At 53.7% G+C, this 23,035-nt stretch overlaps 1 pseudogene; it reads left to right on the forward strand.

Annotated features, from left to right (window-relative positions):
• The first annotated feature begins 2,060 nt into the window (after positions 1 to 2,060).
• On the forward strand, positions 2,061 to 22,957 carry LOC125759930 (uncharacterized; annotated as a pseudogene).
• The last annotated feature ends 78 nt before the right edge of the window (positions 22,958 to 23,035 follow it).

Consider the following 23,035-nt stretch of genomic DNA (forward strand, 5'->3'; position numbering starts at 1 on the left):
CAGTCAGCAGGTAACACTGCGAGGCGAAACGGCACTGGAAAGTGCTTGTGAAACCAAGGTGTACTGCAGGTAAGAAAGCAGTCAGCTTACACGCAAAGTTCAACTGAGGTAATTTTCTGCGAGTTCTATGTTTGTCGATATCAAATATCTTATGTACCAAACGGCAAATTAAAACGTAAATGAGACTGCCTGTTTTTTTACGAGCTCTAACTACTCCATTACATATCCATTGTTGGTAAAAAGTACGATGCGCCAATTGCGCGTTTGTTATGCCCACTTCTTTTACATGCAAGACGCACGGTTCCTCTCCTAATTGTTGCAGGTCAATTATACATATGGAATACTGGGATTCGCAGGAAAAGTGCGCCTTGTTTCTCGGCCAGGTAAGACTCGCAAATGGTATTGCTTTTTAAGCTTTGTGGTTTTTTGGAATTCTTTTATTTTATTGCATGTAAAAAACTTTAGAAGGCGGACCTGAAATTTATGTTCCTTCTTTCAGCCATGACTCTCTTTAAGCTCATATGCCAATTAGAGATCAAAACAGAAAAGATCGTGTTTGTCGAATACGATAAATTTTGGGAGCGCTACACTTAGCTATGCGCTCTAAAATCGGTAACGCCTGACAAGGGACACATCTGCCTATCAATTAAAACTTACACGGGAACGTTTAGTCAAGTAACCTTTAAAAGTGTTATGTGTTTACATTTCGAGTACATCATAATAATGGGTACATGTTAATCTTGATTTATTCAACGCGCAATACAGGTGTCGTACTTTTACCGTAGAAATACCAAAGCATTTCTGAAGCATCTGCAGCGTAACCGTGGCATTGGTATTCAGTCTACAGCCATCCGCCGAACTTTCCCGCTGCGCACTGGCGTAAGGAGAAGGCATGAAATGACAATTCAATAGTAAGCAAATTTCATCAACCTTTAATTAGGAACTCGTAAGAGTACGTTTTTCAATAACCTGCCCTTTTACAGCACTTGCTGAGAGCTTACCTACGGCGCTTACAGCACCGTTTTCATCCTATCCAAGAATTCTGATATCTCTGGGGAGGTTAGGGCTAAATACGGAAGTTGTGGCTAACTGTAATTGTGTTTTTAGGCCGCAGAAATGCATGCTTTAGAAGAAAGTTCATATATGCGTTGCTAAAAACGTTGCTGAAATTATGCTAATGTATTGAAACACCGCACTTGATCCACCTAATTGAACCAAAGTTAGGATAATGGCTGATGGCCAATGATCCATATTACAGAACATGCTCAGTGACAGACGGCTTCCGGTGAAACAGTGGAAGGCAACATATGCATATGAAATGATACGTTAAAGGGCTTTACAAAGTAGTAGTAGTAGTAGTAATAGACTTTTATTCAGCCAATTCATAGGCCGAGCATTTCGACCGCCTGCGCGATCAGTCGACGCTGTTCTTCTTCCCCTTCGGCGCCGATCCAGTCGAGCCAGGTGGTGATGGAAAGGGAAGGGGGAGGGTAAGAGCTGGATTGCTGAGCAGTTGGACAGTAGAAAAGGCAGTGTGGCAGGTCTGCATATGTAGATGGGCAATTGGGACAGCAGGGGTCCGATCTATATTTATAAAGAAAAGGCGAGAGGGGGTGATCAGGCAGTTCATTGGATGTGCCGTAGAATTCGAGCCTCTAGTAGAGTGAGCGATGGATGAGGAGGAGGGTAAAGACGCTTGTCGAGTCGGAGCTGTAGGTATACCTCCTGATACTGTTGATAGTATGACGCAGCGAGATCTTCCCATCGTTCTTGACGGAGCTCCCACTGTCTTCCGAAGGTGTGGGCCAGGGGATGAACGGTGCCCGGTGCAATATATCACGGGCGAGCCGGTGAGCCAGCTCACTGCCGTCAATCCCCGAGTGGCCAGGAACCCAGCGTAGGAAAACAGGGGAAGGTTGCAGTGCATAGACAGCTCGCTCAACCTCCTGTTGGAGGTATGGGGGTAATGTGCGGTTCTGTATGTTACGGATGCCGGCGTAAGAGTCGGAGTATATCGTGTACTCGGGAAGTGAAGGGAGGGAAGAAAATGATTGTAAGGCATGGACAATGGAAAGGACCTCGAGCGAAAGTACATCGGGTGGGTGCAGGTATGGCCCGCTGGTGTGGGTTTCAGGTGTCGAAAGGTGTGGATGGTAGATAGCGTAGCCGCATGAACCCCGAGGAGCCACGAACGAGGCATCTGTATAGGCGACTCCCTGTGTAGAAAAAGGAGGGGAATGATGCTGCGCTGCCGCGTGACGACGGCCGGCGTGCAGAACGGGGGACATGTTGGACGGGAGAGGGAGGATACGAAGGTTGGGAGCAGGGGTGCACGCGGGAGGAGGCAAGGTGGCAACGGGAACTGGAATGTGAGGGATACCCGCTTGGGCCAATAGCCATTGACCCTGACGGGTAAGAGAAAGACGCGCAATCTGAGAATCGTGGTGGAGAGAAAGAAGAGAACGTAGTGGATGGAAGAGGCCAGTGGAAAAGAGCTTAGTGGTAGAGGTAGTGATAGGGAGGTTGAGAGCTGCCTTGTAGAGGCCTAACAGAGCTCTTTCGAGAGTGTTAAGTTGGGTTTGGGTAAATTGAACGTAAGGTATAAAATACAGGAACTTGTTGAGGGCGAGCGCATGGGCAACACGGCATGCATGAGCCTCGTGGAGACCCGACTGTCGAGTGACAACGCGCCGCAGGAGGTGAGTTACCGAGTGGCAGGTCCTGACAGCGTGATGGAGGGCCTGCGCGTTCTTGGCCGCATGCAAAGGGAAGCCAAGAACTTTGCATTGTTGAACGGTAGGAATGGGAGAGCCAGAAAGATGCAGGGAGATGAGATCATTGTGGGAGCGCTGGTAAGCGGAGCGATTGAGCAAAAGCAGCTCAGATTTCTCTGGAGCAGGAGACAGGCCAGCAGTGGAAAGAAAGGAAGCGATAAGATCTAGGCCACGCTGCAAAGTATCCTGCACTTGTCCGGGAGATCCAGACGTACACCAGAGAGTGATATCGTCGGCATAAAAAATATGATGGAGGTCAGGAATTTCGGATAGTTGGGAGGCAAGAGGGGCCATAGCCATATTGAATAGGGTAGGAGATAGTACGGCACCTTGAGGAGTAAAGTGTTTCATAATGCCACGCGCTCTCCTTTTTTTTTCTGTGCCCTCCTTTTTTTTCTGTTTACCGCCTTGCGCAAACCACGCCTGAACGACTAGGAACCTTCCAGATTATTTTAGAACATTATGATAAGATTACGTGCACAATGTGAACATTAGAGTTTATGCTGGAACTTGTGCGGCCACGTAGCGGTAACGATAGAATCTACGATAGCACATGTGTAAATACCGACGCGCTTTACCACTTGGCAGATTACTCTACGGCCGACGACTATACTCGCCGCTATCAGTTTACAATGTCAATTGCTGGCACTTTGTCCTTTCATTTTCTGGGCTCAAGTTCACTCGAATAAATGATTGCTTCTTCTACGGCACTGACGTCCGCCTTCTTCAACGTGGCGACCACGTTATATCTGGTGGACGTGCGGTTCCTCCATGTTCAGGAAGCCCCGTCAAGCCGTGAATCCAGACCTAGTCGCGAAAAAGACACCAGCGCCAACCCCGACCAGCGAGTTATCCACAGGCAACAAGGTCTACCACATGAGTAGGGCCGGGGCATGATAAGACCCGGAAGACCAACGCCATGACCTCGACTGCCGCAGTGAAGACAGCTACTGTGCCAACCTTACAGGGATTGTTATCTGAAGACCCGTGAAGCTGGTTCGAAGCGTACAACCGTGTGGCCGTTTTGAATACCTGAAGCAGCGAAGACATGCTACGGTATGTCTACTTCACCTTGGAAGACGAAGCTAGGACATGGTTCGAGAACTAAGAGCGAAACGTGACATCATGGGATGTTTTCGAGAACTAAGAGCGAACCCTGACATCATGGGCCACGGTCATGAGTGTCGTCCGCAGGGAGAGGGCCGAGGCACTGTTCGAACTCGTGCGTAGTGGCCACCGAAAACGTGGCACTCTTCGGGGAAGAAATGACCAGACTGTTGCGGCACACAGATCCTGCCATGCCCGAAATAAAGTTCGCTTCCTCATGTGAGTAGTCAGTCAAGTAGGAGGTCTTCGCGGGACTGACGTGGAATGCTGCAAACATCTTCCAAGAACGTGTCTCTGAAATGTCGATGGCTGAAAAGATGCTTGAAATCCGCATCCGAAAATATAATCCTCGCCTGGTTCCAGACAGCGCAGCTGTTCAAGCCCTACGCTCTGACGACGTGCACGAAATCATACGAGGTATCGGGCGAGAAGGGTTAAGGAATCTCTCTCTTCCACAGCCTGAGGTGATGTCGATTGCTGAAGTAGTGTGCCAGAAAATCCATCAGTAACATCGTGTTCCTCAGCCATTACAGCCGCAGCCGCGAGATATCAGCTATGCCGCTGCAGTTCGTCGTCATGATCACCCTCCGCGTTAACGTGAAGACGGCGCACCGCTGTAGTTCCGTCGGGAGACACCGCCGCCATCACCGAAGCCATGTCGCCCACTTGACAACCAGCATTATGCACCGAGAAAGACTGACGTCTGGCGTACCTCCGACAATCGTCCCTTCAGCTAGCAGTGCGGAGAAGCCAGCTACAGGAGCCGCCGCTCCAGGTCCGTCGAATGGGACTGCATGGTGTCGACGTGAACGCGCCGCGTCCACAGCCACATGAACGGCGTCGAGACATCGCCGACTACATTAGTGGGAATGACGATTACCATCTTGTTTACCTTCGCTCGGCCGCTACACCTCAACAGCATCTGGCGGTACACCGGCCCTATCACTGCCGGTGTACCAGTTCTTATGCGGAAAACAAAGGGCAGCCACCGATGGAGTTTAGAAGTGTGGAGAATTTGGCGTGTTGGTTGATAATCTTAACCATTTCGCAGCGCTCGTATGTTGTCTGGTGTCGTTTCCTTTGTGTCTGTTTTTTCTGCGCTGCGAAGTGTGTAGCACCGATGGAGGTATGGCTGCTGTATGAAAGAATGCGGAAGATCCATCGCCGCCGTAGCGACAATTCATGAATCATCATATATGAGCTCGCCGACCATGGGACCGCTCCTTCTTGAGAGTACTACTCCGCCACAACTAGACCTGACGACACGACGTAGCAGCATCAGAGTTAGTCGATGCAGCCTGGATCCGACGACACATCCAACACGTAACGCACGACGACGAATTACCGACCTCGATCTGCTTATTGATGGCGGCCACGTCACCGCACTGCTCGACATCGGAGCCGGCTACTCCATCATCAATGACCCGTTCGCCACCAAGCTGAAAAAAGTAAAGACCGCTTGGGAAGAACCTGCAATCAAGGCAGCTGCGGGCCACTCAAAACGCCGACTGAAATCGGCATGGCAGGAATCACGATTGATGGCCAGTCGTTTTCGGCGTGATTTGTTGTCCTACAGCACTGTTCGTGGATCACATTCTAGGCATTTATTTGCTAAGTCAGCACGGTGCAGTGACTGACTTAAGATCCCAGTCGTTAGCGCTTTCCGCGGAGAATGTTATCCTGCCGGATAGGAAAATCGGTCACCATGCCTTGAATGTTACAGAAGAGGAGGTCACCGTTCCGCCTCTCTCCAGCGTCATTTTTTCTGCCGGCACCGAATAACCAACAGACATAAAAGGCGTCATCGAGGGCGACCAGTGCCGGCTCTTTCAACCGTCAGATCTGCGTCGCAATGCGCATAGCCGAACTCGGTGACGGAAAAGCTAATGTAATGCTGACGAACTTCAGCCATGAATACAGGCACCTCAACAATGGTTTGACGATCGCCTACATGGGCGAATTCGGGGATCCCAGAAAGATTTAGCCCTATTCGACGCCACCGAACCAGTGTCTACGAATCGAGGTATTTAACCACATTTCGACATCAATCCGAGCCTTCCGAAGCGCGAGAAAGACCAGGTCAAAGCTCTTCTTCTGTAATTCAAGGATTTCTTCTCGTGATGTGGAATCTAAAAGACAACAATCGGAAAACATAGCACAATAACAAAAGAAAAATTCCTCACCAATTCGTCAGAGCACGTATCGGGTTTTCACTCGAGAACGCGAGACTGTCAAGAAACAAGTCGGCGAAATGCTACATGGCGACGTCATCCAGCAGTCTCAGAGTCCGTTGGCGTCTCCCGTGGTGTTAGTGAAGACGACAGATACTACATAACGTTTCTGCGTCTATTGTTGTAGCCTGAACACAATCCTGCAGACAGACATCTTACCTTCCTGTGGATTGACGACGTCCTGCATCAAATACACAAACCGAAGTACGTCTCATCAATGGAGCTCAAGACCGACTACCACAAAGCAAGGTCTAAAAAGAGCCTGAGAGAAGACAGGCTTTATGACACCAGACTGCCTGTTCGAATTCGAAGTCATATCTTATGTTCTTTGCTCTGCACCGGTGCATTTTCAACGCGTTATGGATACAGAACTGGCAGGCCAGAGGTGGCAGACTTACGTCTTGCACTTGCACGAGGTCGTTGCGTTTGCCTTATACTTCGATGAACATCACCGCGACCTTGAAGCCGTACTTCATGCAATCAAGGCATCCGGGCTAACGCTGAAGCTACAAAAGTGACGCATCGCGTGTGATGAGCTCTTGTGTTTCTGCCACGTAATTAGCAAATCTGAAGTTCGCCCACACCCGCGTAAAACAGCTCCCATGGCTGCCTTTCGGCTACCCGTCGACAAGAAAGCCGTGGGCAGGTTTATCGGCTTCTGCGCTATTATGCACGCCTGGTCGTGAAAAACTTTTCATGGATCAACGAGCCAGCACCGCACCTCACGAAGACTAGCGTGGCATTCATGTGGGAAATGGTGTATTTCGAAGCCTTTCAAGAACTGGCACGACGCCTGCAGTCGCCTCCGATGTTTCCGCATTTCAACGAATACGCCAATGCGAAAATCCACGCGGAAGCAAGCGGCATAGGACTCGGCGCTGTCGTTGTGCGGAGCCCTGACTGACTGGAAAGCGATGTCAGTTGCGCTAGCCAGTCGCTATCTAGGGCTGAAGCCAACCACTCCACCACAGAAAATAAGGGCATTGCCATCACCTCTGTTACATGTAGTACTTTAAAGTTTCGCCCCTACTTGCAGGGCAGGTCCTTTAAAGTTGGCAGTGACTTGTGTTGGTCAGATAACTCGAATAACTCTTCAAGTTGCCTCGAATAATGGAGTCTGCGAAATTAAGAATTCGCTATTACTGTCTTTAAAAGTCTGGACGAAAGCAATCTGACGGTGACTGCCTCTCTCGCGCCCCCCGTCCACCCTCATCCGCAGGATGACCAGAGCGATGGCTGCTTCTTGAGAACCATAGGTGCCGACGACTACGCTCAACGAGAGCGATCCAACTCGGAGCTCAGAGGACTTCTGAAATACCTTGAAAACAAGACCGACGTTGCTTCGAAGGTATGCAAGCCTGAACGAGACTGTCAGCGACGGAGGACAACGCCGACTAGATGAGCCGGACATCTGCAACCCACCACCGACCGTTCCAGCAATTAGGGATGGATTTGCGGAAATAAGTGGACCATCGTAGCTACCGACTACGCCACCCGCTACGCCAAAACATGGGCAGTGCCCAAAGGCAGAGCCACCGTGTAGCCAAGTTCTTGTTTAAGTACATCGTCCTACATAATGATGCCCCAGATGTTTTCAACACCTACCCAGGTACAATTAACTGCGTACCTAACTCAGGTGATGCTGAGCTACCGCCAGACAAGGCACCGTGGGACCACTGCCTACCACTCACCGACACGTGACCTCGTCGAGCATTTAAAGACGACCGTCACCGACATGCTGCCATTACTTCGACGGCGAACACAAGAAGTGGGATGCGATCATTCTGCACGTGACCATAGCATACAACACGGGAGTACAAGGAAAGACAATGGTGACACCGCACGAATTGGTCTACAGCCATGCTATACAGGATGGCCTGAGCTTCTCGGGAACATAAGTTTGCTCCCAGGTCACACTATGGCGGTCATGATAGGAAGATAGCGCGCAGCGCGCTATACCAGCGTTTATAAAAATGGCTACAACAACGAGCATGTCGTAACAAACGCATGGGCCGCCTTTGCGGGGTTTCGGAAGGAGCAATGAGTGTGAACGAGTGTGCGCCGCCCCTCAGTCGACGTTACAATAATGCAGAAACGTCAGCGTGATTGTCGCGCCAACTTTTTACCAACTGAACATCGCGCCCACCACAGACGCATTCGTGGACGTTTGCCCTTCTTGGGGCAAAGACTTTCGTTCCACTAGCAACATGGAACTGTCCACTCTCGAAGGCAACAGGGGCGCACACGCGGCACTTTCGTGCAGCTCATTTCGCTTGTATCGAATATTACAGATAAATAAATCGACAGGTTAGAGATGCTTACATTGCAGGCCGTAAGATTTTACAGCGAAAGCTGTTATGAGATCATTTCAACGGCCGTTTTTGGCGCCGTATTGTGCGCCACTATCGCGCGAAGTAAAGAAAAAACGAAATAAGAAAACATTTCCAGGATAGAATGGGGTTCGAACATGGGCCCTCTGCGTGGAAGCCCTGTGTTCTACCTCAGAGCCATGCGGTGCCTCAAACTGCCTGGCAAAAAGACACTATACGGGTTCATGTCCGGAAGGAACCACACTACTCTGTAATATAGCGTAATAGAAGAGTGAAATAGCGAACAGGCGTCACACGGCGTGAATTCCGTAACCAGCTACGCCAGTGGAAATCACCCAATGAGAAATACGCAACGAATAGGTTGCTGAATGCTTCCATGCCCCATACAAAATGGTCTGCCATAATTCTTCATCGTCATCAGGCACATCAACAAAGTGCGCGTAATGCCCTACATGTTTTTAGCGGGTGACACGGCTCTCCGTTGAATGACGGAAAATGGTATAGTGGCTGCCGCCCTGCTTCACAGAAATTATGATGAGTTATAGCGTAGTGGGTTCCTCGCAAGTGCACTTGTATTAGTTGCCAAGGAAGCCCATAAGCCCACGGTCCATTTCCTCAGGGTCTCAATAAAGTTCAACAAAATCACAAATAATGTGATTTATGGCTTAGTGGGTAGCTTGCTAGTGCACTTGTATTAGTAGCCCCAAGAGAGTTTACTACGAGCTCTAGAAATGCCGCTCTTCCAGATTTCGCTGTGACTGTGCTGCGCTTTCCGCGCAGGCCTGGCGTTTGTACAGCGAAAGTTGTTATGAGATCACAACAAGGGCCGTTTTTGGCGCCGTAGTTGTCCGCCGCAGCCGCCGGTGTCCGTAACCACTATCGCTCGAAATAAGGAAAAATACGAAATAAGAAAAAAAATTACCCCCGCATCTTCCCACGGGGGGGAACTCGAGTAAATGCGTCGCAGAGTGGTGGGGGCATCGCGTGAATGTTTTGTAATGGCGTTTCGCAGAACCGTCCCGCTACCCGAGTGATGGATCCGCTGCTCCACGTTCACGAACGGTCGCTGCTTCTCGAGCACGACGTTCAGGATCCACAGCCCGTCGTTGCCGTTTCGCAGGTGCTTCTCGTGCATAAAGTTCCGGGTCCGCAGCTCGCTTAAAACGCTTGCGTTCAGCGTCGTATACTCGCTCTCTTCGCACCTTGTCTTCTGCGTTGCTTGCTGTGTGTTGACGCCGACGATGGTGAGGGTGGGGTAACGTGGCCTTCAACGAGTGGTGGGACGCTGATTGAAGGTACTGTTGCTTCCATCGCATCTACTCGAGTCAAGCAAAGCGTCAAGTCAAGCGAAATCCAAGTAAAGACGCCCTTGACTGAATTCCAAACGAGTGCTCCGCCACTTATATACACACCCTCCCGCGTCATCGATATCGAGATGAGGGAGGACGGAGAGGGGGGAGGAGGGAGGGGGAGGAGAGGCCTGCTGCCGGCATGAGACGAGCCGAGCATGGTGAGGGAGGGAGAGGAGAGGCTTGCTGCCGGCATGCAGACGAGCCGAGCATGCGCAGTGGGGATGTGGACAGCGCCGACGCCGCAGGTGCGGCTAAGAAATGCTCCGCATTTAATATCCGGAATGGAACGAGGGTTCGAACCTGGGCCCTCTGCGTGTGAGCCCACTGTTCTATCTCAGAGCCATGCCGGTTCTTGAATATGCTTTGGCAAAATAACCCTTTAGATGCTTCATGCGGGAAGGATGCCATTTGTAATGTAGTGTGTAAACAGTAACAACAACGGGAGTTACACAACGCTCTCCTAGAACAAGCGACACACAAAGCGAACTGCGCACGAACGTCGTGCAATGCTTCCAACTAAACATAAGGCAGCTGCAGTGACAACAACGCAATCCTAGTAACAGGCGACAACACCACAAAGTGCACAACTAACAGGTACTGCTGCTATGGCTCTCTGAGAATGACGAAAAATTGCACAGTGGCTGCTTTCGTCTTAACAAATGTAGTGATCCAAAAGAACTGGTTGGAGAAGACGGAAAAGAGGAGGCTAGAGGAAGAGGTAGAAGAAGCCAGAAGAAAAGTAAATAAAATGACTGAAAGCAAACTGCTTTCGTTGGAACTTTATATTTGGCGCAGCCTTTGACAGGATCGGAAGATGTGGGTGACCTTCTACCTCACACAGCGGGACGGCGAGCCACTGATCGCAGGCTACAAGCTAGACGGCGAGAACTTCGTTGCGGCGCCAGAAGAGATGAAAACACCTGGCCGAATGGAGTCCATCGCCACCATTGCCAAAGGGCCAATCAGCGACGTCATCGCCAGAGGTACTGTGAAGGTAAATATACCTTCTCGGAGTTCGAAGCCTGGAAAAAGCAAAAACACCATTAAGGAGCAACTGGCGAGCCATTCTGATGCAATTACAGATACGTCAAGCTGGTCGAACGTTCTTTCTCAGTTCACTTGGTTGCAAAAGCAGCAACTACAGCACAGCAAGCACTCTTGGCGGTTCTGGCATCAGACAGGACCCGTCACATGAAAGTAAAAACTGTGGAGATAGGTTTGCACTAGGCTTACCTACGAGCGCGACCGTGTAGGGACGCGACGTTCTCCACTGCCGCAGCGAACAAAGACGCTACGGCCGGGTTCGTCGATTCTCCGGCACGGCGCAGAAACCACGCACGAGGCAGGGTAACAACAACACACGGGTTTATTAACCCAAGATGCAGCACAGTACGACACTCACAGGCTTGCAGGCCGTAAGGGGGAACTCCGCAAGACCGATCGAGTACGCTTGCCAGCGGCGCTAAGACTACCACACAAAGGGCAGCGGTCGAGCACACGAACGAGAAGCCGCCTGCTAGAGCAGCGCGTCAACCTCTCGTGCTAGCCTGAGAGCATCTGCCGCCACGAGCGAATCGTCGGGCGCATCTTAGCTCGTAGGAGAGGAGGATGTCACCAGCGGCCCAATGGGGAATGGCGCTGCGTTGTGACGTAGGCCCGCGCAGCGCGCCAGCGTAGCGTGCCCGGACATGCCAGCGCGGGACGGAGCCGACGCTTGGCTCGCCCAGACAAAGAGGCGCCCTGGCCGCCATCTTGGCGATTGCCGGTGCCTAAGTGCGCCCGGGCTACGCGGCCGGCACGCGCGCGGCAGCTGGGGAACGAGGCGCCAGGTAGGAGGACGCTCTCGATCCCCACATTCCCCCCTCCTAAAGACCGAGGCCAGCCTGTGAAAGAGGCTGTCCGAGGCCAAGTGGCAAGGTCAGCTCAGCCGCAAGGGGGCTGGCCAACGGGGCAAAGTCCAACAGGGGGGGTGTCGTCTTCCTGAAGGTACAAGTCCAAAAGTCGGCCATGGCCACACAAAAGTTCCACCAAAAGTTCCACCACAAGGGGAGAGCCCACCGCCGGGAAGAAGGTCCACAGCCCAGGAGGAACGGGGGCAAGACTGCACAAGGGCGGGCAGCCAGCCCGCTTGAAGTTCGCCGGACTGGAGAGGTTGGCAGCCGGGAACGTACGAGGCGTGGCTGCCAGTTGCGTGCGGCAGCCCACTGCCGGAAGTCGCTGGGACGGGGGCCACACAGGAACAGCAGGCCGGAACAGCAGGCAGCCAGGAACGGAGGCCGGAGCGACCACGCTCGGGCCTGGGCCAAAGCTTGAGTGGGCGGAATAGCCGCCGAGGGTGGCTACCGAAGCTGCCAGGTGGTAAGGCAGGGTGGAGGTGACTGCAGGGCAGAAGGTGGGTACCAGGTCACAGCTGGAGGGACCAGAGAACAGCAGGCCACAGGCTCAGCGACAGGCTGGGCGGCCCAGTAGAGCCAGGCGCAGGGAGACGACAGGGCGACGCAGGAGTGGACAGAAATGTCCCCGGCATAGCCGGCTTGCCAAAAAGGGTGCCTGCCTGACAGTGCTGCCCAACAAAGGGGGCGCTTGCCAGGTTATGGCTTGGACAACACGTCAGAGGGTATTTTCGGCCAAGAGGGCCTTCTACCACTTCCCGACGTGTGCCGCCGCACCTTAGCGGTTATTCTCCATTCACTGTCATGGTATGGAATAAAGTCCAGCTACCTGTCAGTGGGAGAAAGGTTGCTTAAGTGCGTTTCCGCAGATTGTACCGATGGCGTGGCTTGGAGCCAGCCTTCTCACGGTTTTCCTGCGGTTCGGTGACCGCCTCCCCCCCTCCCAAGTCGTTGCTGCGGGCAACGAAAGGTTTGAGGTCGGAGACGTTAACTGGACCGCCGACTTGTCTCCCTTGGGAGTCAGCCAGCTTGTACACCAGAGGCGACACTTTGGTCTGCACTCGGTATGGGCCCAACCACTTGGCCGACAGGGAGGCAGAGATGCCTTTGGCGGCGTCACTCAAGACGTGATTGCGCCTGAGGACGAGATCGCCGACATCGTAGTGCACTTCCCGATGCGACCGGTCGTATTGAGCCTTCTGTCCAGCTCGCGCTTTTGCCAGGTTGGAACGCGCCAGGTCGAGGGCTGCGTCCATCCGTGAGCGCAGTTCCGCCGCGTAGCCAGACGGGCCGGCTTTTGTGGCGGACGCCCCGCTGCCGCCCCGCAGAACACGGTCCATGGGGTTAGGCAGCTCTCTCCCGAAGTTGAGGAAAGCGGGCGTGTACCCGGTTGAACGGTTCACCGTGGACCGCAAGGAGAAGCCTATCTCGTTAAGACAGGCATCCCAATCCCTGTGTTGCTGCGCAAAGGCTGTCAGCAAGGGCTTGAGGTTTCGGTTTATCCGCTCAGTCGGGTTGGCCTGTGGGTGATACGTGGTTGTTTTGCGGTGCTTAATGCCAAAGGCAGCACACGCATCCACAAACACCTTGGCCGTGAAATAGGACGCATTGTCCGTGATCAACTCCGCCGGAAAGCCAAAGCGGGTAAAGACCTCGGTCAACTTGTCCCAGATTGCGCGTGCCGTTAGCTTCCGAAGGGGAAACAGCTCGACCCACTTCGTGAAGTGATCTGTGACAGCCAGGAGAAAAACATGGCCTCTCCGGCTTCTTGGGAAAGGTCCCATAATGTCACAGGCCGCGACTTGCCAGGGTTCGTTGGCTGTCGATCGGCTGCATGAGCCCGGGAGGCTTGCCACCACGAGGCTTCACGCATTGGCACACGCGGCATGAGCGGGCGTAGTGAAGGGCATCACGCTTCATGCCAGGCCAGGTAGCAGAGCGGCACAACTTTTGAAAAGTCTTAAGGCCACTCGCATGTCCGGCCAACCGCGAGTCGTGGAAATAGCCGAGGGTGGCTTTCCTTAGACTGCGGGGTATCACCACCTTGAAAGACTCCTGGGGAGCTTCTTCAGATGGGACATAGCGCAGGAGAACGCCATCAGCATCAAGCAGATACGAGTCCAACGTGCCCGCAGCAATACCAGTCTGCGTCCGGCACTCGGCGCCGACAGCAATACCAGCTGTCCGTTTGCGCCCGGCGGCTTGACCGCCCCGCTCCTCTTGGGAGCTCAGCTCTTTGAGCCCGTCAACAATTTGCTGACAAAACGGATCGTCCTGCTGTGCCTTAAGTAGGTCCTCTCTGCTGAAGACGATACCGGCGGACGTGACAGGGTCTACCAGGTATGCGTCCTCACCCGAGGCGGTCGACTCGAAAGTCACTGCGCCGTCGGGGTTCGCGCCTTTCGACCCATTGGAGCCAGGAGGCCCCTGAGTCTACTCGGTGCGAGTGCTCTTGGGAGTGGCGGACACAAGTGTCAGACGCCAGAACGGGGGCACGCGACAAGGCGTCGGCCACGACGTTCGAACTCCCTTTCCGGTAGCGCACAACAAAGTTGTACCGCTGCAAGGTCAACGCCCAGCGCGCGAGGCGGCCCGAGGGCTCGCGCAAGCGCTTAAGCCAGGTGAGTGCCATGTGGTCCGTCTCCACCACGAATGGCACACCGTCGACGTAGCAGTCGAACTTCCGGAGAGCAAAGACTATAGCGAGACATTCCCGTTCAGTCACGCTGTAGTTGCGCTCGGCGGCGTTAAGTGACCGGCTCGCAAAGGCGACTGGCCGGAGGACGCCGTCGTGCTCCTGAAGCAGTACCGCTCCGAGACCCAGGTCGCTCGCGTCCGCTTGGACAACGAACTCCCTGTTGAGGTCGGGCAGCTTCAGATCGGCTGTGGCCACTAGAGCTTGAGATAGAGCCTTGAAGGCTCGCTCTTGCTCTGGCCCCCAGCTCCATCGTGCCGACTTTTTCAACAGTGCGGTCAAGGGCGCTTGGAGGTCCGCGCAATTTGGGATGAACTGCCGGTAGTAGTTCACCATGCCCAAAAAGCGCCTCAGGCCCTGAATGTTCGCCGGCGTCGGGTACTCCACAATGGCACGTACCTTCTCCTCGCACGGCAGAACGCGACCGCTCTCGATGGTAAAGCCCAATAGCGAAATGCGAGTCTCAGCTATTTGAGCCTTCTTCGGGTTCAAGGTCAACCCGGCGGCACGCAACCTCTCGAGGACGTCCTGCCAAGTGGCGGAGGTGCTCCTCGAACGTTCGAGAGAAGATGACGATGTCGTCGAGGTACGCCATGGCGTGTTGCCATTTAGCGTCCCCGAGAACGCGGTCTATCAGTCTCTGGAACGTAGCTGCAGCTCCAGAACAGCCAAACGGCATGCGGGTAAACTCGTACAAACCTCTGTGGGAGGTGAACGCAGTTTTCTCCGCGTCAGCCGGCTCCATCTGAACCTGCAGGTAACCGCGGCTAGCATCCAAGGTGCTGAAGTAGCAAGCACCGCCTAGCGCAGCCACGATCGAGTCAACGTTAGGCATAGGATAAGCATCCTTCCTCGTGACCTCGTTCAGCCGGCGGTAGTCCACACAGAGCCGGTGAGAGCCGTCTCTTTTGGGGACCATTACCACCGGTGAACCCCAGGGACTGTTTGAGCGTTGGACAACTCCGGTCTCAATCAGCTCATCCAATGCCTGGTCAATTGCTTTCCTCTTTGCCGCACTGACGGGGCGAGGATTGCATTTCCACGGTTGTGCGTCGCCTGTGTCAATCCGGTGCCTCACCAGAGAGGTGCAACCCGGGCGTTCCGTGAACATGTCACTGAAACGTGTCAACAGCGACGACAGGCGGCCTTCTATGTGTCGACAAGCTGTCCGGCAAAGGCGGCAGCGAGCTGATCCGAGCTGCTGCTTACCGGGGTGGTCACCGGCGTAGCCGAGACCTCGTCCTCCACGGTAGCGCTATGCTCGAGAGAAAGCGGTAGGCACGGACCGTTTTCCTGCCGCGCCGGCCAAAGGGCCAGTCTTGGCGTCGGAGTAAGAGACACGGGCCGAAGGGGCCAAGCTTTTGTCTCCTCTCCTCCTGCTCTCTCGTGGCGTCCGGCGACTTACGGGCAGCCGAGACCACGGGAGGTGTAGCGAATGGCCGTAGGGCGCCGGAAGGGCCGTCCCTGTAGCCTCCGCTCGCGACGTCTATCACGATACCCGTGTGCGCGAGAAAGTCGCGACCAAGAATCACGGGCACGGAAAGAGCCGGGAGATGCACGAAGCGCTGTCGGCGCGCGCGATTCTCCCAGCGCACAACCAACCGCGCAGCGCCGCACGAGGTGGCGGTACCGCTGGCGAGATGGAAGGCAGTGTCGCAAGCTCGAATGCGGACAGAGCGGTCGCGCAAATGAGCCATAACCTCTTCGCCGAACAGCGAGATCGAAGCCCCGCTATCCAGCAACGCCGCAAACTCTCGACCAGCGATCGTAAGGGCGATGAACGGCGCCGGCGTGGCTGGAAAGTCATGTCCAGCGCGACACGCCATCGGTGCCAGAGGTTGGGTTACACCCCCATGCTCTCGTACTGCTGTAGCCGCCGGCGAGGGGGAGCTCACCGACGGCTCACCCCGTTTCCCGACGGGCGAGCAGGCCCTTGCGTCGGTTGGGGCGCGTTGCATGATCGCGCGGTGTGGCCACGCTCATGACAACGGTAGCAGACGACGCCTTTTCCCCCATCAGTGAGGGATTTTGGCGACCCTTGAGAGCTAGGAGGCCTCCGTTCGCTAGCCGCAGGGGGGGCTCCGCGATCGGATCTCTTCTCGTGCATTGGGGCACGGGGGTTCCGTTCTCGTTCGCCCTGCAGTGCAAAGGGGCACGCCCGAGGCGTACGAGTACGGGTCGAGAGCGCGGTCCGAAACGTCCGGCGCGTCTCGTTGCTCTCTCACGGCCGAGGCCACCTCGTGATTAGGGGGATTCACGGGGTGACGAGTCACCACCAGCCCACGCACAACGAGGCTCGAGAGAAGCGGACGGCGGCGGCGGCGGGCGGTAGGCTCTCGCCGCCAGTATGTCGCCCTGAATACGCTTCGCATCGGATGCCAGCTCGTTTAGGTCACGATAACGGGCGCTCCGAAGGTAAGCGGCGAAGGTTGGATGAGCCTGACGTATGACTCGCTCCACCTTCTCGGCGTCTGATGCCGTAGGATCGGCAAGGAGGTAGAGCTCCTGCAAAGCCCGGACGTACTCGAGAAGAGATTCGTCGGGATGCTGTGTGCGAAGCTCTAGCTCGCGACGCATGCGGCGCTCGTAGTCGGGAGGAAGGAATTCGCTACGGAAGAGCGCCCTAAACTCCTCCATCGAACGAGCTTGGTGGCCGACAAGTCGGTACCACCGCGCCGCTTGGGCTGTCAGCGATACAGGCAATACGCTACCGAGCATAACTCTGTCGCTCAGCCCCATCGCCCGCTGATAGCAGTGCAGCGCCTCGAGGTACTCTGTGGCACTCATGCGGTCCGAATAACCGCTGTACTCAGGCAGAGGTACCCTTAGGCTACTCGGTGCGCTTGGCTGAGGAGACTCGAGGCCTCCCTTTACAGCACAAGGCTGCGAGCGCGCCGCTTCCAACAGGACGTTTAGGAGCTGCGCCGCAGTTGCGTGCAGCGGCGATTGCTCCGACGCAGGCGCGGCCGTAACAGGGTCGCGCGCCTTTTCTCCGGCATGCACGTCAGACCGAAAAGGGCCAGTAAACGGCATGGAGGAGTGTAGGGTTGTTTCCGCTCCGACGGGCGCATGAGGCCTCAGCACGATAGGCAAGCGGATCGACCGCGGAGCACGGTGGCCCACGTCTGTCGAAAGTACCGCCTACGTGAGTCTGAGTCATGCAAGCGTCGGGAAACGCGGCGACGTTGTCGGCCAAGCGAGCTGGCTCGCGCACGACGTTGTCAACCCTTTGCGCTCCTGACCAAGATGGGTCAGTGAGAGCGTGCATGCCGACACCTAAGTGGCCTAGGTAGGAAGGCTCGGGTGCGGCGGTTTGGGCCGTCAACTGCGCTGCTGACAAGGAAAGGCCAGCGAGCGGAGACTGCGCCGGGGACGGGCCCGTAAGTGCGTGAGTCTCGAACAGCTGATACAGCCCGTTACTGGCTTGGCTAGGACTGTGGTCCTCGTTCAAGCGGCTCGCGTCACTGTAGGGGGCCCCGAAAAAGGGATCTCTCCCGGTGAACGAAAGCAGAGGGTCGCCGAGAGGGCCGTACCCCGTGCTGTCGCCGCCGTCCGCCTCGAACGAGATCAAGTCCGTCGCCACAGGATCGAACAGGAACGAGCGCCTCGAGGGGGTCTGCTCTGAAGCCATGCCGAAACCAAGTTGGGCGCCAGTTATGTGGAGATAGGTTTGCACTAGGCTTACCTACGAGCGCGACCGTGTAGGGACGCGACGTTCTCCACTGCCGCAGCGAACAAAGACGCTACGGCCGGGTTCGTCGATTCTCCGGCACGGCGCAGAAACCACGCACGAGGCAGGGTAACAACAACAACGGGTTTATTAACCCAAGATGCAGCACAGTACGACACTCACAGGCTTGCAGGCCGTAAGGGGAACTCCGCAAGACCGATCGAGTACGCTTGCCAGCGGCGCTAAGACTACCACACAAAGGGCAGCGGTCGAGCACCCGAACGAGAAGCCGCCTGCTAGAGCAGCGCGTCAAACCTCTCGTGCTAGCCTGAGAGCATCTGCCGCCACGAGCGAATCGTCGGGCGCATCTTAGCTCGTAGGAGAGGAGGGTGTCACCAGCGGCCCAATGGGGAATGGCGCTGCGTTGTGACGTAGGCCCGCGCAGCGCGCCAGCATAGCTTGCCCGGACATGCCAGCGCGGGACTGAGCCGACGCTTGGCTCGCCCAGACAAAGAGGTGCCCTGGCCGCCATCTTGGCGATTGCCGGTGCCTAAGTGCGCCCGGGCTACGCGGCCGGCACGCGCGCGGCAGCTGGGGAACGAGGCGCCAGGTAGGAGGACGCTCTCGATCCCCACAACCCGGACATCTTTGACGGCAGTTCCGGTGTAGATTATTGGTTGAACGCATTCGAATGTGCATGTGAGCAGAATCATTGGCACACGGACTGCGACAAAATACGAAATATGCGAGCATGCCTTTCTGAAAATGCCAAACAATGGTTTTGGACTTGCGTTTTGCCCAACACAAAGAAGATTCATGGCAGTCATGGAAGGACAGCTATGTCAATGCCTTCAGAAAGAACGCAGTAGAAATTATGGGATAAAGCCCTCAAGCATGAACAAAACAGTGAGAACGTAGTCGACTATTTCTTCGTAAACAACAATTGCTGTATAACGCCGATCCGAGCCTTCCAGAATCATGCATCGTACCACTCATAATACAGGGAACGAAGAAAGGAAGTCGAAGGCAAATGGAACTCAAGGCACCTGTAACGTCTGAGGAGCTGCTTCATGGTTTGAAGTACATTAGTTCTGACTCTACAGATGCAATCGGGTTGAAAGATCCACCACCGCAACCAAATGAAGCAGGATCCTTTAGAAAAGGCGTCTTCCCGCACGCGAATTGCGTGACAGATCAGCCGTCACGTAAATTCTATGAGACTGACACATCACTCGGAGAATCGTCGCATAATTGTTTGCAGGGGCATTTAGTGGAGCGAGAGACCGTTTTTATTGTAATCCCAAACATTCTCTTCGCTGAGATGGTTGTCAGTGGCTCCAACATTTCAGCGCTGATCGACACGGGTGCTTCAGTGAGCCTGATTAACGAGGAGATGGTACCTAAAGATGACATCTGTCCAGGAAAACCAATCAGGGTGTGTAGCTTTGACGGAACCTGCAGGGAGTTCACGAAATGGACCGAGGTAGAAGTTCACTTCAGAGGCCGGTCAGTACGGGTGAAAAGCCTCGTAATGTCGGGTGTTAATTTTGATTTTCTTCTGTCCCGACCCGACATGAAACGTCTGAAGATAAATATACTGTGGAACGATGTCATAACAACTGACAATGTCGAAAGTTGCTCCCATATTAGAGGAACGCATCCTAAAATTGTAAAGTGTGCCGACGAAGTCACGTCGAAGTACGCGGAGCTCATTTCTGTTGGCACTTATCCCACAGCTACCACAGCAATCGAAGTTCCCTTCGAACTACACGACAAAAACGTCGTAAGAAAGAAGCCATATGCATTGAGCATAGCCTCCTCTATACTTTCTGTGCCCGTCAAACGCTCTCTCGGCGACCGTCGTCCTTCCCTCTCACCCACCGTGGTTTTACGCTGCATTCCACCGCGGCGCGGCGCTACCCCACGTAGGGGTTATTTTTTTGTGCCTTGTGAAGCTCCCACCGCTGTTGTCGCATGCGCTGCGCCTAAGAAATCGCGTGTTGCGACGTTTTCTTGCTGCGATTGTTTGCCGATATACCTGCAAGCGCTTGTAGCCATCGCACGAAGCAAAGGATAGTGTCGTTGACGTAGGACAGCCGATCAAAAAGTTGTATGCGACCTCCTTGCGCCCGATGGCGTACTGCTGTGTGCCACATTGCCGGTCGGATGGGAAACAAAGGATTCCTGGTGTTTCTTTTCACGAAATTCCTGCGGAGGAGACAGCACGGCAGCAATGGATAAAGGCTATACGAAGAGACGACTGGGTGCCCAACACGACGTCGAACTACTCCAGAGTGTGCAGCAAACACTTCAGGGAGACAGACTTCGCAGAGGGAAAACGGCGTCGCCTGAAAAAAGGCGTTATCCCCACCGTGTTTCCCGACTACCCATCGTACCTCAGACCACAACCGTTGAAGGAGAGGACCACTGAAAGCATCCAGAAACGATCGGCTTCACAATGTGAAGATAACGAAAACGTGCCGAAACGAAAACGGAATAGGCACCGAGAAGATACTCACGGTTGAAGCGTCAACTTCGAATGGCATTGACTTGGAACTGCAAACATCAAAGTGCATGAACGACACTTCTCTGGATGGCCAGCAGCAAACAATGCACAGTGAAACGATCTTGGATGAGGCAACACCTTGTGCTCATAAAACAGTCGCGGACCAAGCAACGCAAGTTGATGTAGGCTTGTCCAGCCTCTTAGCAGTTGAAAGAGCGAAATGGAAAAGAAAGGAGAGGGAGTTGAAAAATCAGGTGGAAAGGTTTCGCCAAACAGCTGACCAATACAAAGAGGAGCTTAAGAAATTAAAAGATGACTGCCATTTTTGCCGACTTGGAGTACATCTGTGAGCAAGCGAAAGAGAAGGACCTCCTGCTGTATTCCTATTGAACCAGATTACTAACTTTCAGGCGCAAGAAACCAACCTGGACGGAGGATGTGGTGCGACACTGCGTAATACTCAGGCACCTGTCGACGAAGGCGTATGAGCATGCGAGAAAAGAAAGGCTGCTGAAGCTTCCATGCAGAAACACCCTTCAAAACTACATCGGGAGCAGTTCTGGAGAAACAGGAGTCAATGACTTGATACAAGGCCGCCTAAAAGCTGAACTTGACAAGCTTGAGGCACCTCAATCGAAGATGTGTACCCTTATCGTCGACGAAATGCGCATCAAGCCAAAGTTGCAATATAATAAGCAACAAGACTGTTTCGTCGGCCATGTAGACATGGGTGTAGCGAATGAGCCTGAAAGTGAGGCTGTGCTCGCCAATTCCTTGTTGTGCTTTGTGATCAACGGGCTCTCGACGTCTTACAGAATACCAGTATCGTACTTCTTTACGAAAGGTCTGAACGGCTCCCAACTCTCAAAGTTGATTCGGTATGTGATGGAAAAGGTTGAAGAAGCTGGTTTTAGAATAGTGCGTCTCGTGACTGACAATCACAAAGTGAACGTTAGTGCGATGAAGGACCTTTGTGGCGGATTCCTTACCTATAGGATTCAGCATCCGTGTGACGCTGATAGGCTTCTTTTTCTAAGTTTCGACTACTGTCATGTATTGAAGAACGTGCGATCACAGTTTCTTGCTCGGGACCTTGGCAATGGAGGGGAAGTGTCTGCAATATTTCTGAAGAAGCTGTACGAAATGCAGAAGGAATGGCTAGTAAAGCCAGTGAGGTGCTTGAGCAGAAAGCATGTCTACCCTAACAACATCGAGAAGATGAATGTGCAAAAGGCGGTGGAAGTGCTTTCTCCGGACGTGACTTCGGCACTTGAATTTCTTAAAGAACAAGCTGGGCACAGTTGCCACCCTATTTTTGCCGCTGGAGGACCAACCATCGTGTTCATGAAAAACATATACCGATGGTTGATCTTGCACGACACGAGCAACAAACTTCAGCATGTTCATCAAAGGTTCCCCGATGTTCGGCATTACGATGACCCTGATGACCAGCGCCTTGAATGGCTGGAAGTAACTTTTCCGGAGTACATGGAGAATCTCAAGAAGCAAGCAACGCATGCTCGTGGCTTCTTGACCACTGAAACCTACGAGGCACTTCTGCTGACAACGTATTCTACAGTTGCCTGCATTCGCTATTTGCTAAGAACAGAGAATTTTCTATTTGTTCTTACGCGGAAATTTAGCAGCGATCCGATTGAGTCGTTGTTTGGAACACTCCGGCGATCACTGGGCTGCAATGACCAGCTGGATGCCCGATCTGCAGTGAGTGGCTTGCAAAAGCTCCTAAAAACGGGTATTGCAGCTGCATCAGAAAACAGTAACGTGCTTCGCAGTGAAGAAGCTGGACAACACAACGGGGTTGTGGTTGCAAGGCAGCAGCAGACGCCAACGATTTCCGCCAAGCTGCCAGAGGAAGCTGTTCACGTGTTGGAGCGCTTGAAGCGGACAAATGTGCCAGCTAGACTTCCAACATTGCAGCTGTCAGCAGTTTATGTTGGTGGCTACATCGCACGCGTTGTTATGGAGCACATGAATTGTGAAGATTGCTGTGCCGTTACAACGAAAGCTCTTTCCAACCAGCCACTCCAGCAGTTTGTTCGGCATCAAGACAGAGGCGGACTGCTCTATCCTTCGGACAAGCTGCTCTACGTCCTGGAAACCTTGCGGCAGTTTGTAGAAACGGCACTTCAAAAGGAGCCAAGGCTTCAAAAGCCCCTGAAAACACTGCTTGAAGCAGCTGTTCCAGCCGTGTCAAATTCAGCGCTACTGAAGTGCACTACGTCTGATAGCCAGCACCACAATGATCTAGCCGTGCTGGTTTGCACAAGATTCATTAGGCCACTCCTTGTCAACTATGCTTCTACAACCACGGATAAGAACGACGTTTATAAAACATTTTTCCAGAAGCCGCTATCACGAAAATATGTGAAATTGTAAGTCCGCAATCTCTCTGGGAATAGAGTTCGTGCCCCCATTAGCTCGCACTTTCAAAAGCCTCTGAATCATTATTTTCATACG

The sequence above is a fragment of the Rhipicephalus sanguineus genome, chromosome 9 (genome assembly GCF_013339695.2).
Source record: "Rhipicephalus sanguineus isolate Rsan-2018 chromosome 9, BIME_Rsan_1.4, whole genome shotgun sequence".
NCBI classification, from domain to species: Eukaryota; Metazoa; Arthropoda; class Arachnida; order Ixodida; family Ixodidae; genus Rhipicephalus; species Rhipicephalus sanguineus.